The sequence below is a fragment of the Sminthopsis crassicaudata genome, chromosome 1 (genome assembly GCF_048593235.1).
Source record: "Sminthopsis crassicaudata isolate SCR6 chromosome 1, ASM4859323v1, whole genome shotgun sequence".
NCBI lineage: Eukaryota > Metazoa > Chordata > Mammalia > Dasyuromorphia > Dasyuridae > Sminthopsis > Sminthopsis crassicaudata.
Window position 1 is genome coordinate 137,218,450 of NC_133617.1, and position 12,552 is coordinate 137,231,001.

At 37.8% G+C, this 12,552-nt stretch overlaps 1 pseudogene; it reads right to left on the reverse strand.

The window, feature by feature from the left end:
* Window positions 1-8,445: 8,445 nt before the first annotated feature.
* On the reverse strand, window positions 8,446-12,272 carry LOC141552977 (RNA polymerase-associated protein CTR9 homolog pseudogene; annotated as a pseudogene).
* Between the last annotated feature and the right edge of the window lie 280 nt (window positions 12,273-12,552).

The window sequence follows — 12,552 nt, forward strand, 5'->3', positions numbered from 1 at the left end:
AATATAAGATTAGTGGTTTGAGGAAGAAAGCCAGGCAAGGCAGTGACTTCCTTCTTCCCTCTGGGCTAATCTCTCTTTACATTCCTCTTTCTTTTTCCCCTTGCCTTGCTTTTGAATTTTTCAGCACACCTTTGAATTATTTTTCATAACTCCATCTGCCAACAAACATATGTTGAGTGCATCCCATGTGTCTGGCATGTTGCTCTGTCCTGAAGGGGATTTGGTAGAAAGAACATTAATCATATATATCCTACTACACAGCTGCCTCTTTTGCTGAAAATATTACTATATTTCCCCCCTCCCACCCTAACCACAGTCCCCAGTGAATTACCTCCATCATCTCTGTTTATTCTTGTTCCAAAGTTCTTACTACCCACGCTTACCTGCCAGACTTCACCTTTCCCACGTATTCTGACTTTTCTCAGTAGCACCTGAACTAAGAAAAAGGGAACATAGAAACACTGGATTTTAGAGCTGTAAGAGACCTTGTAGATCTAGACTTATACTGTTATTTTAAAAAAGAAATAAATCAAAAATGCAATATTTTGTGGGACAAATAGGCTATCTATTCCTGTTAACATTTTTGATCAGCATCATTTTAGATGCTGGATTAGTGAATCAATTATCAAAAATTATACAATTTGGCATATTTTAGAATATACTATATTTATTATTTTTTATTTTTTAACTTTATTAGATTTTTTTCCAAAGAATAACCAGCAAGTGGCAATAATATTACCACAAAAAAAAATTTCTTTTCCTTTTCAACATGAAAAAAACAGCCACAACAATGAATTGTTATATGGTATCATAAAGTTTGCAAAATACTTTATATTATCTCATTTGATCCTCCTAACATTGTAGGTTAGTGGCTAAGTATAGGTATTTTATAGATGAAAAAAGTGAATCTCAGAGAGATTATGTGATATCCCAACAATGTGATCACTTTACTCCCTTTTTTTTTCTCTTCTCCCCTTTTGCTTCTCTAACCTTCCCTTTCTCTCTCTTCTGTCTTTCTCTTTCCCTCTTGTTTTTCCCCCTGACCCTCCCCTCCTCTCAGATCTTTACCTCTTCTTTTTCTTTTCCACATTTCTCTTCTCTTTTGCTCCCTCCTCTCATTCACTCCCTCCCTTCTGTTCTCTTCCCACTTCTTTGGATCTAGCCCAATACCTTATAAATTTCAACAACACTCCTATGAGGCATGTATGGGCAATTACTGTTAACTCCATTCCACAGATAATAGGGAATAATAAAACACACTCTGAAAGGTTCCCAAAGAATATAGTATACCCAGAAATAGAGTTTCATAAATAGTTCATTCTAGACAGAATTGTAGACAGTTTGTTTTCCATGAAGCTCTCTTCCCTTTCTGTGTTCTTTCTCTATTTTCAATTCTCTCTTGTACTTCTCCAGTACTTTTGGCTTCCCCAGATCTTCTCTTCAATTGGTAAATGTTTGATAAATTTAATTTGTTATTCCTCCCAGTACTATTTTTGTTTTTAAAAGAATGTAAAGAGACAGCCTCTCATTTAAAACAAAGGATTTTATTGTTAAGGATAGAATTTTAGGCCTCATAGGGTAGGAAGTTTATGGAAACCCTTGCAGGCACTCCTAATGTAGGATTTCCTAGTTTGCATGTTGTCTTTGTCCCAAGTTGCTAACATATTTACTACTATTGAACTTTGTGTAAGCAGAATGAAATGTTGAAATATTTAAAATTAATCAAATAAAAAATTAATCTGAAGAAACAACAGTCTTTTTTTTTTACTCCTCTTTCCTCTCTTTAATGTTTAAAAATTGTTTTTCAAATAAATGTTATGTATGCCAGAGAGGAAGAATTACCTAATGAATGACTTCACAGTCAGGAAGATCAAGTTTCAATTTCTATTTCTGACTCATATTGGCTATATGACCCTAGTCAAGTCACTTCACTTCACTATAGGCCCCAAGAAACTATATAAGATTATATGTTTCAGATCAGTTGCAGAACTACATCAATAAAAGATATTTCCTCCCTGGGAGCTCCCTATAATAATTAAATCCCAAGTCCTACATATTTTTTAAAGATATCGACTTTATAGTAAACTTGTTGAACTTGTACTTGGTCTGTGTAAGCCCAAGTTTAGACCATGGGGCCATGAATTATATTAGGAGATTTTTTGGGCCAAGAATGTTTAGAACAACAGATAATTAACCTTTTGCCTTAGGCTCTTCTTTGTTTCATGTCTGCTAGTGTGGCCTGTTTAAAAACAGCAATTTTTTTCCCTGCTGTTCAACTACTGCTTCTGATGGTGTTGTTATCTTCCTACTTTGGGACCCTGTGCATGACTCATCAGTAATTTTCTCCTTGTTATAGAAATAATAGAGTATGATAAATTAAGAACTCCATGCTTAGGGGCAGCTAGGTGGTGCAGTATATAGAGCAACAGTCCTGAAGTCAGGAGGACCTGAGTTCAAATTTGACCTCAGACACTTAATACTTCCTAGCTGTGTGACCCTGGGCAAGTCACTTAATTCTAATTGCCTCAGCAAAAACAAAGCAAAAAACCAAAGTAAAAAAAAAAAAAAAAAAAAAAAAAAAAAAAAAACCTGGGGGAAAAAAAGAGAACTCCATGCTTGAGTGTATACTGGATTTTTAAAATAAACTTTTAATTTTATCTTCATCAGAGTTTATTGCATTACTTTTTTTAGAATAGCTTTTTATTTTCAAAATATATGCAAAGATAGTTTTCAACATTCACCCTTACAAAACCTTGTGTTCCAGATTTTCCTTCCTTCCTTCCTCCATCCCCCTTTAGACAGCAAATAATGCAATACATGTTAAACGTTACAATTCTTTTATACATATTTCCACATTCATCATGCTGCACAAGAACAATCAGATCAAAAAGGGAAAAAATGAGAAAGAAAACAAAAAGGAAGCAAACAACAACAAAAAAGGTTTTTAAAAAAACTATGTTGGAATCAACATTCAGTCCCTACAATCTTCTTTCTAGATGCATATAGCTCTCTCTATCATAACTCTACTGGAATTGGCCTGAATCACCTCATCACTAAAGAGTCATGTCCATCAGAATTGATCATTATGTAATATTGCAATTGTAAGGTACAATGTTCTCTCGATTCTACTCCTTTCACTTAGCATGAATTCATGGAATCTCTCCAGGCCTTTCTGAAATCATCTTGCTAATTGTTTCTTATAGAATAATAATTATATCCTGAATTTTTGCTTTTTTTGTTTCTCTAGTTGGTCAGCATTCAGAAACTAAAATAATTCATATCTACTCTATAACTATCACAGACCAGCATCTCAGTGCTGTTGAGAAAAATGGGATATATATAAAGAAAAGTTAACTTGACTTATTTGCAATACTAGTATGGCAACTACTCTGGGATTTCTCAAATTCCAGAAGACTAAACAAACAATTCAAAGAGACATTACATGCAACAAAAAAGGCAGAACTATCTGTGTTTGTCGTGTTGCATGATTTCACACACCTCCACCCTCTTAGCTCTGGCATAATAGCAAATTCAGTCACCATGAAGCATGTGGGAAGGGCAGGAGGAGGCCAAGGTGTATTACAGTCTTATTTTCTCTGTTTTTATAGCCATATATAGTAAAGGGTGCAATTTCTAATTGACTAAGGATCCAAAATATAATAGAATATGAATTATGATGGTTCTGCTTCATGCAACCTATTAAGCCTGGGGAAGCTTGCAGTGGGAAGACCAGAAATATTTTTATTTTTATTTTGCAGCTCAGAAATATATAAAATATATTGTTAGATTTAGTCTGTAATCTCTGCAGTGTTATCATAGGTGCAGTCTAATGAAATTTGCTTAACTCCCCCAAATGGTAATTGCTTTGGGTTGAGATTGTTAAACATGCTTATTGACCAATTACCCTGAGTGGGAAGAAGATGCAGCATTGCTTGGGGGGAGATATTACATTTATTAGCTTTCACTTGATTTCTTACGCATCCATAATCTGATTTTAGGATCCGAATGTACAAGTTAGGAATGTAACACATTATTTTATAACTAATCTTCAAATATTGATGTAGTATTATGCAAAGTCAGATTTCATTGTATACACTTTATTTTGTTGCTAAATTAGGAAATCAGCTGCCATATGACAGGTTATCTTTATATTCTCTTTTTTCTTTTATAAATTATACTTTTATAAGAAAAAATTCTAAAACTCTCACTTTTAAAGAACTTGGTAAGTAAACTGAGAAAAGGTATTTATTAAGCAACAAGCCCTGAGCAAAGTGGTGCATAAGAAGCTTAGCAGATATGCCTCAGTTAAGCACTAGAGATAACAATTTTAATGGGTGTGGTCCCTGTGCAGAGTTTATCTCTGTTTGACTGAGGCTACTTCTCCACCAGAGGAGAATTTAAGGAACCTGTTCCAAAAGTGTCATCATGATATGTAAGGGAAGTCCCTGGGAAAGACTGGAACGTTAATAGACATTCTATAACTGGTTCTGATGGGCTAAACACATGATGAATGAGAAGCTCTCTCTCTAGAGGCAGTCCAAGGGCCTTAGAAGAAGTTCATAATCCTTTTCCTTAGTCCCTTTGGCTGTTCTGTTTATAGTTAGACTCTTGTTCCAGGTATCCAATAAGGGGAGAGACTTTGAAGCCTTCCCCCAATAGAGGTCATGTAACCCTAAAAAATGAAGCTCTGTATTTATTTTTTCTTATTCTTTCTTACCCTGAAAGATCAGGAGAGCAAACCACAGGAATATGGGAGTCGAGCAGTTGATGCAACCAGGATGCTCTAAGAAACAAACATTGACCTTTGAGTGATACCTTCTGGACCCAGGCCAGTGGAAGCTGAGATGAAGGCTCATCCAGCAATCATGCAGCATTTAAAGGTGAACCTGGTAGGACTACAGTTATGTTGTGACCACGCTAAGATTTGAGTCTTCTCCTCCCAGAGACTGAAGTAGTGTAGGGAAGAAAAATGTCCCTGAGGAATTGAAAGGAAATGTTTTTATATTTGTTCTTGCTATATGTCCAAAGTAAATATTTTAAAAGGCATTTAATTTTGTTTTAAAAGGCAGTTAATGTTAAGTGTTTAAATGGAACTGGAGCATTGGTTAGGTCCCCTTTTAACTGGAACAGGCTTTGAGCCAATATCAGTAGAAAAGAGACACACCCAAACTTCTCAGGTTAGGAAAGAAAATCAGAACATACTCATTAAACAAATACAAAATTAAGTCACTTCAGTGACTTACATGCATTCTAATAATATATAATAATAAGTGACATACATTTTAATAGAAGGAGATAACACTAACAGGGGAGTGGTAATAAATAAATAAACAAATAAACAAGCAAACAAATATATATGTATGTATGTATATACATATATATATAAATGAATGAATTAATAAATAAATACACAAATAAAGATAGAAATAAATAAAGGGAGGGTTATTCGGGTTTGAAAGTCCACATGTAAGTATAGCCAAAGAGGAGTATATTGACATTTAGTAATCATGGCAGTATTGATTCTAGTTCCAGAACTAGAAACCTATTGGGGGAGAGGGGAGAGGTATGGGGAGAGGGTGCTGAGCTGGTATGTGTGGCAGCAGACAAAAAGATAACTAGGACATGAAGTGAGTATGATGAAGGCTAGCTACCCAAAGTAGGACATGTGAAGAATCCCAAGGACAGAGATTAGAAAGCAGAAAAAGTATCCTCCAGGAATAATAGTCTATAGGCCCCAGTGGTAGGATGGCAGAAAAAGATGGCCAATATGTTTCAAATTTGGCACACCAGGTAAATATCTGGATCTTCTCCCCCACCCCCCCATAGCTTTAGTCTAGATTGCTCCTTTTTCTGTTGAAAATTTCAAATTTGATTTCTTTGATTTCATAGTTTTCAGGAGAGAACATTAAAAAGTCATCAGATCACAGAATTTCCTCAAGAGGAGGATGATATAGAACCTATTATGAGCCAGCCACCTGAATACTTTAAAAATATTATCTCATTTCATCAAAAGTTATCCATCAACAGGAATCCCTGCTACAATCTCCCTGCAAGGCTTCAAGAATAAGGATTTCACATTTCTTGAGGTAGTGCAAAATCATTCTATTTTGGGAACATCTCTGGCGATTAAGAAGTTTTCCATATATCTAATCTAAATCTGCTTCTCTGTAACTTCCCCCCTCTTTAATAGTTCTATTCTTTTGGGTAGAAAGAAAAGAAGTCAGAATGAAAGAGATTAATCTCTCTCCCATAAGAGAATTGCTCAAATACTTGAAGATTATATTCTCCCATGCCTGAAATTCTCTCCCTCTTTATCTCCCCTTGCTGGTTATCCTTTTTTTTCCCCCCAAAAAAAATCTGACTTTCTACAAGAAACCTTTCCTGATTCCCCTTAATATAAGAATTTTTCCTCTATGGATTTTTTGTGCTATTTATCACACAAATGCATATATGTATGTTACATATCTATGTATGAGTATGTGTGTGTGAATAATTTTTGTGCATAGCTTTTTGCAACTTGTCTCCTTCATTAAATTGTGAGCTCCTTGACGCCAGGGGTTGTCTTTCACCTATCTTTGTACCTTCAGTGCTTAGCATAATGTCTGTTAAGTTTTTGATAAATGCTTATTCACTCACTTTGTCTGATTGGAGATATAATTCATTCATGTGTTTATTCAATAAACAATTTAAGTGGCCTACTATTCTAGCTGTTGATAAAGATTTAAAATAAAGATAAGATACAGAATCACTGTCTCTTTCCCTTCTCTGACTCCATTCTTCAATTTCCTCTTTTTAAGAAAAACTTTCTCAGTTTTAAAAATTGATATACAGCATTGTTACCAGTCCTTTCACCATCACAGCCCTTTTAATACTTCATATTTGCTTTCTCCTTTTTCTATTTAGTACTTCTGTTCTTTCCAAATATATCGGAGTCTATGCTGTTACCTTGGTAAAAAGTAGCTACTCCCCCTTTTCTGGGGGCAAAGAATTGGAAATTGAGGGGATGCCTTTTAATTGGGGAATGGCTGAACAAATTGTGGTAAATGACTATGATAGAATATTGTTGTGTTATAAGAAATGTTGAACAGGATGCTCTCAGAAAAATCTGAAGACTTACATTAGCTGATATACAGTGAATGAATGCATTGTGTACAAAGTTAACAGCAATATCATAAGATGATCAACAGAGAATGACTTAGTTATTCTTATTAATACAATAATCCAAGATCCAGTATTTAGCCTTAGGAAAAAAAACTGATGGTGATTGAAACATACTTCTTTTTTTAACTTTCTTTTTTTGTGAGGATTTTTTTTTTAGTGTTTTCTTTTACAACATGACTATTATGGAAATGTTTTACATGATTACCCATGTATACCTTATACTGAATTGTTTACCTTTCTCAATGAAGGGGACTAAGAAGAAGAGAGGGAGATAATTTGGAACTCAAGGTTTTTAAGACAAATGTCAAAATTGTTTTTATAAGTAACTAGAGAACAATAAAATTCCAAAAAACAACAACAAAAAGTAGCTGCTCCGTAGATCTTCCTTCTGCTCACTGAGTCTATGTCTGTTAGAGATTTTCTAGGAGCTATCAAATGTCAAATGAGTGCCAATTAGTTTGTACCTCATTATAATCAGACATGTTGCTTTTGTTCACTTAAGAAGACTTTTCTTTTGTGTGTGTGTGTGTGTGTGTGTGTGTGTGTGTGTGTGTGTGTGTGTTCAACAGTTAAAGCTGGTTTTGTTGTTCTCCTTAAGAGAAAGGATGATGTCATTCATATGCTGACTCTAGTAATTGTTTAGGAATGTATTGATATGATTTCTCTACTTCTAGGGTGTGTAAATGTGTTCCTTGTAGCTGATAGAGTAATAGAGTAGCAATTTTGTCTAGACAAGTCCTCTTTTATCCACTATTTCTACAGTGTTCATTTCCAATATTTTTCTCCCCTTTTGTCATTGAAACTCATACACACACACAACACACACACACACACACACACTCCATGCCCTTTCCTTTTCTTTCTTTTTCTCCCCTTATTTCATATTCCCATCAAAATGATTGTTGTACAATTTTAGCCTAAGTTCTACATTGCTCTGGCACCCTGACTACCCAGATGAGATACTTAGATTATCCAAGTTTGGCTTGAGCCCATACCTGTTGTAGGTATTCTCTACCTATAGACCAGAAACAATGAATCAAAGAGCAGTGTTTTAAATTGGATACTTTGGCAAATAACAAGGAAAAAAATTTCCTGTCCCTTCCATATTCAAAAAGACTCCCACAGATTCCTATTCTATAGCTTGGAGATGGAACATTTCAGAGACAAGGTAGACTCCTATTATTTCAGTTTATTCAATTTCTGTTTATCAGCAATTCCAGCAGCCAGTTGTGTCTCATTTACTTCTACAGCTGCTTTTCTTTTCTGCCTCCAAAGTTGCCTCTTTTTGCTTTTCTTCCCAGTTGCTACTACCATGTGTGGGGACAGACTCTTCCTCAAAGGGAAAACCGAACTGTTCTGTGAAACTGACCAGCCAATATATCTGGACTAATTTACACTTTATGATTTATTTTGTTATTGAGACCCACTACCACACCCTGCTGGCACACAAAGGGCCTCTCAGTGACTGTCAAAAACTTTCCTTTTTTCACCCTCAACATAATGGGAAGTCCCTTAGACTCCCAGGTATCTCAGTTGGGGTGAGTAACTTCTTTTTAAATTCTTGCTATACTTCTGTTGGCAGGAGCCAGGACCACATAAATTGTCTTAATAGGTCCATAAGACTCAAAAAGGCATGTGGTTAACATTGGAGACGGTTAGGATGGTGACTCCGATTCATTCCCAGAGCCCCTAGCAGAAGCTCATTATCTGAGGCTCTCTCTGACTCCCGGTCTGAATCAGCACTTGGTGAAGCGGGTAGGGACTCATGGTCAGAACCTGCAGAGTGGCTCCTTCCTGATTGGACAGATTCGTTGTCAGACTGTTCTGATGCTGACCGCCTCCTCTTGGAGCTGACCGGTCGCTGTCAGAATCCTCTTCTGACTGTTGTATGCTGGATCTTCGGGGACTGCCTGCTTCGCTCCCAGACTGATTGGGGTTCTCGTCCGAATTGTTCTCAGACATCACTCGTTTCTTTCGTAGATCACCATCATTTGAATCACTGTTGCTGTTCCTGGAATGTCCCTGATGGGCAATTTTAAGTTTATCTTCATCTGAAGAGTCATCACTTGATGAAATTATGGCTTTTGGTTTTATTTTTCCCTTCATTGAAGGAGGCAACCGTTCTGGCTCAGGAGCCTTTTTCTTTTCTGTTCTAAGTGGGCGACGCTTTTTCGTCTTGGGGCTATTTTCAGTTTCTTCCTCATCAGATCCATCATCTCCCTTTGGTGGTCGCCTCCGCTTTTTCTTCTTCCTCTCGCCCTCCTCTTCTTCCCCTTCTTGTTCGCTCCCACTGCCTTTCCTTTCCTTCTTCTTCTTGGATACGGGCATGTCTTCATCAGTGTCATCATTGACAAGTTCATCAAACTCACCTCCCTTCTTAGAACGCCTGCCCCCGCCTCCGCCGCCTCTCTTTTTTTCCTTTGTCCCTTCGGCTTCTCCAGTGAACGTGAGGATATTCTTGGTCTTCTCTACATACTGGGCGCGCTATTCCAGGAGCTTCTTCTGCTCTTCCTTCTCTCAGAGACGCTTCTCTTCCTGCTCCTTCAGCAGTTTTTGCCACAACAGCTCTTTCTCTTGCTCCTGCTTGGCCTGCAGCTCCTCTCTTCTCCATCCTGCTTGCGTGCTCGGGCCACATGGTATTGCGCCTGGCTCAGTAAATCAAAGCACTGTCTGGCTTTTGTAGCAGCAAGTGTCAAGTCAAATCTCATTTTGTCTCCTACTTTACTCAAATAACTAAAATACCAGTGAGCAAGTTTCAATTCTTTAACTGCATTAAGTACCTCTTTGAGATTACTCTTCTCATCCTTAAGTACAGAAGTAGCTAGCCTCTGAAGTACCAGAGCCACATTGAACATGAGAACTGTATCACTGGGTGCCACATTCTAGCCTTTAGCAAAGTTTGTTTGCATTCCTGCAGCTTGCCACACTTGAAGAGGGTACGGGCCAAATATAGCACAACCTCTGTATTCTGATGTTTGTAGAACTTTCCGAAGCAGTTTGCATACATTTGAACAGCACTGATATATTGCTTCTGCTCGACATAGATATGTGCTAAGTTTAGCGACACATCATTAATATCTGCAGATGCCTCTCTTATTGGGCAAATACATCACGAGCCTCACAGAAATATCCCTTGTGGGCCAACACAGCACCTATGCCATTGGCAGCATAGAGGTTCTTAGGATCATTTCTGAGGACTTGCTTGTAAATGGCTAGTGCACAATCCTGATGTCGCATTTCCTTCTCTCGGTCTCTAATGGGTTGATGCAAAGTTTGTAGCCAAACATTGCCAAGGGCTCGCATAGAATATGTGTCATTTTGAGTGGTTGGTTGTTTTAATATTCTTTCAAATTTCTTTTGACCTGGACCCCATTCTTGTTTGGCCAAATGAAGATTGCCATTCAGAGACCAAGCATCTGGATGATTCTGATTGATCTGAAGAGCTTCTTTAAACCAATCTGAAGCCTCATAAAAGTTTCTTTTATCTCTAGCCATTGCTCCTGAGCGCAAATAGCAAGCAACACAATTAGGATGTTCTCGTAATATATTTTTATACAGTTTTTCTGCTTCATGGAATTCACATATTGCCTCATAAAGCCTGGCCAGATTGTATGATGTTGTAACTGAGATGGCATTATAGTAATGTTCATCATGCTCAGCTTCTACCTTTGCACGATCCAAAGATGCCAAAAAAAAAAAAAATATTTCTTTGCCTCTCCTAAATTTCTGAGCCTAAAATGGAGGGTGTCCACATTATTCAGAATCTCTGGCGGGATGTCAGCCTGTACCTTTTCCTGCAGGATATGGGTTGCTGTTCCATAAGCTGATAGTATGTCAATCTGCTCTAGGATTTGTGCCAATTCGATCCAGACCTCAATATCATCTGGATACTGCTCTGTGACCTTCTTCAAGTGGCCCTTGGCAATATCTCTTTTGTCTTGATCTTCTGAGGCAGCATGGAGAGAGCAAGAATTTTCATTGTTTCAAAATTGTTGGGATAGGCTTTCAAAACTTTCTCAAAGCATTGAGATGCATTCTCCTTGTCACCTCAGTAAATATACATTTGTCCCAAACCAAAAAAGGGTAGTACAAAAGAGGTCGAGGCAAACTGGGTGGCTTGGTAGTAATACTGGAAAACTTGGTCATAGTCTTCCTGAACATAGAAAGACCTAGCCAGCTGATAACAGCTTTCTGCCTGCATAGCTTCCACCTCTGTGTTACGAAAAGCATGGAGAGCCAAGTGCTGGACTTTACTATAATCCTTTTTGAAGAAGAAGTGATTTGCCAAGTGGTTCGGTACCATAGGATTGCTAGGATCAATTGTATATGCTCGGGAAAGAAGCTGGACACCATTTTTGATAGAGTCAACCTCTTTATTATTGAGTTCTAGGACAGCTAATCCAACTAATGCTCTCACACACTTGGAGTTGAGCTCCAGGGCTCTACTGAATGCCAAGCGAGCTTTCTCCAGTTTGTTCAGTTTCACAAAACAATGCCTCATTCCCAGGTGGACTTCAGCTGGACATCCTGGGTTAGTCCGCAGTGCTTTTTTATAGTATGCAAGAGCTCCTCCATAATCTTTCTTGTTGAATGAAATAACAAGCTTTACCAAGATGGGCTGGTATGTTATTTGGAGACTGGTTGAGTACAAAATGAAACTGTGCATCAGCCTGGTCCATTTTGTCACCTTCCAACAGACAGAAGCAGGCTCTTCCCAATAAATGGTTCTGATCATACATGATAATTTTGTCAGCCATTGTATACAACAACGTAGCCTGGGTGATGAGCTCTTTCTTATTGTTCTTGTTTTTTTCTTTCCTAGCCTGCTGGACATAGTAGGCCGCCAATGTATCTAAGCTAGTCATCTGGTCTTTTTCATGGTCTCTATAATCCAGGTTGCCATCTATTCGTGCTGCTTCCAACAACTTCACAAAATCTTCTGTTTTGCCTTGCTTGTAATATTCCAGCGCTAAGGCAATCCATATGTGTAACTGAGTATGTTCCTGTTTCAGAATACTGATAACTTCATCTCCCTCCGGTAATTGATAGAAATTGAGTTCAATGATCTCACCAGTGTCCTGGAGGGGAATCTCAATGGAGCCTCATGACATGGTGAGGCCAGGAACCCAGTGTTGGCAGGCCGGCTTCTGTTCCTTCTTGGCACTCAGCTCTGGCAGTGTCAAGCGCTTCCTTGGGTCAAGGATGGGCGCCAAAATATAATGTTCTGTTGTCTCTAAATTGTCATCGTTTTCTGGGGGCAGATCTCTTGGGGAGCTTCTGAAGCCAGCCTCAATTTTAGTTCAGTTCAAAATGCAGCCAGGAATTAAAGTCCAGATCCTATATTGTGTCCTTCTAAGTCTTGAATCTTTTCCTGTCAGAATGTCTCCAGCC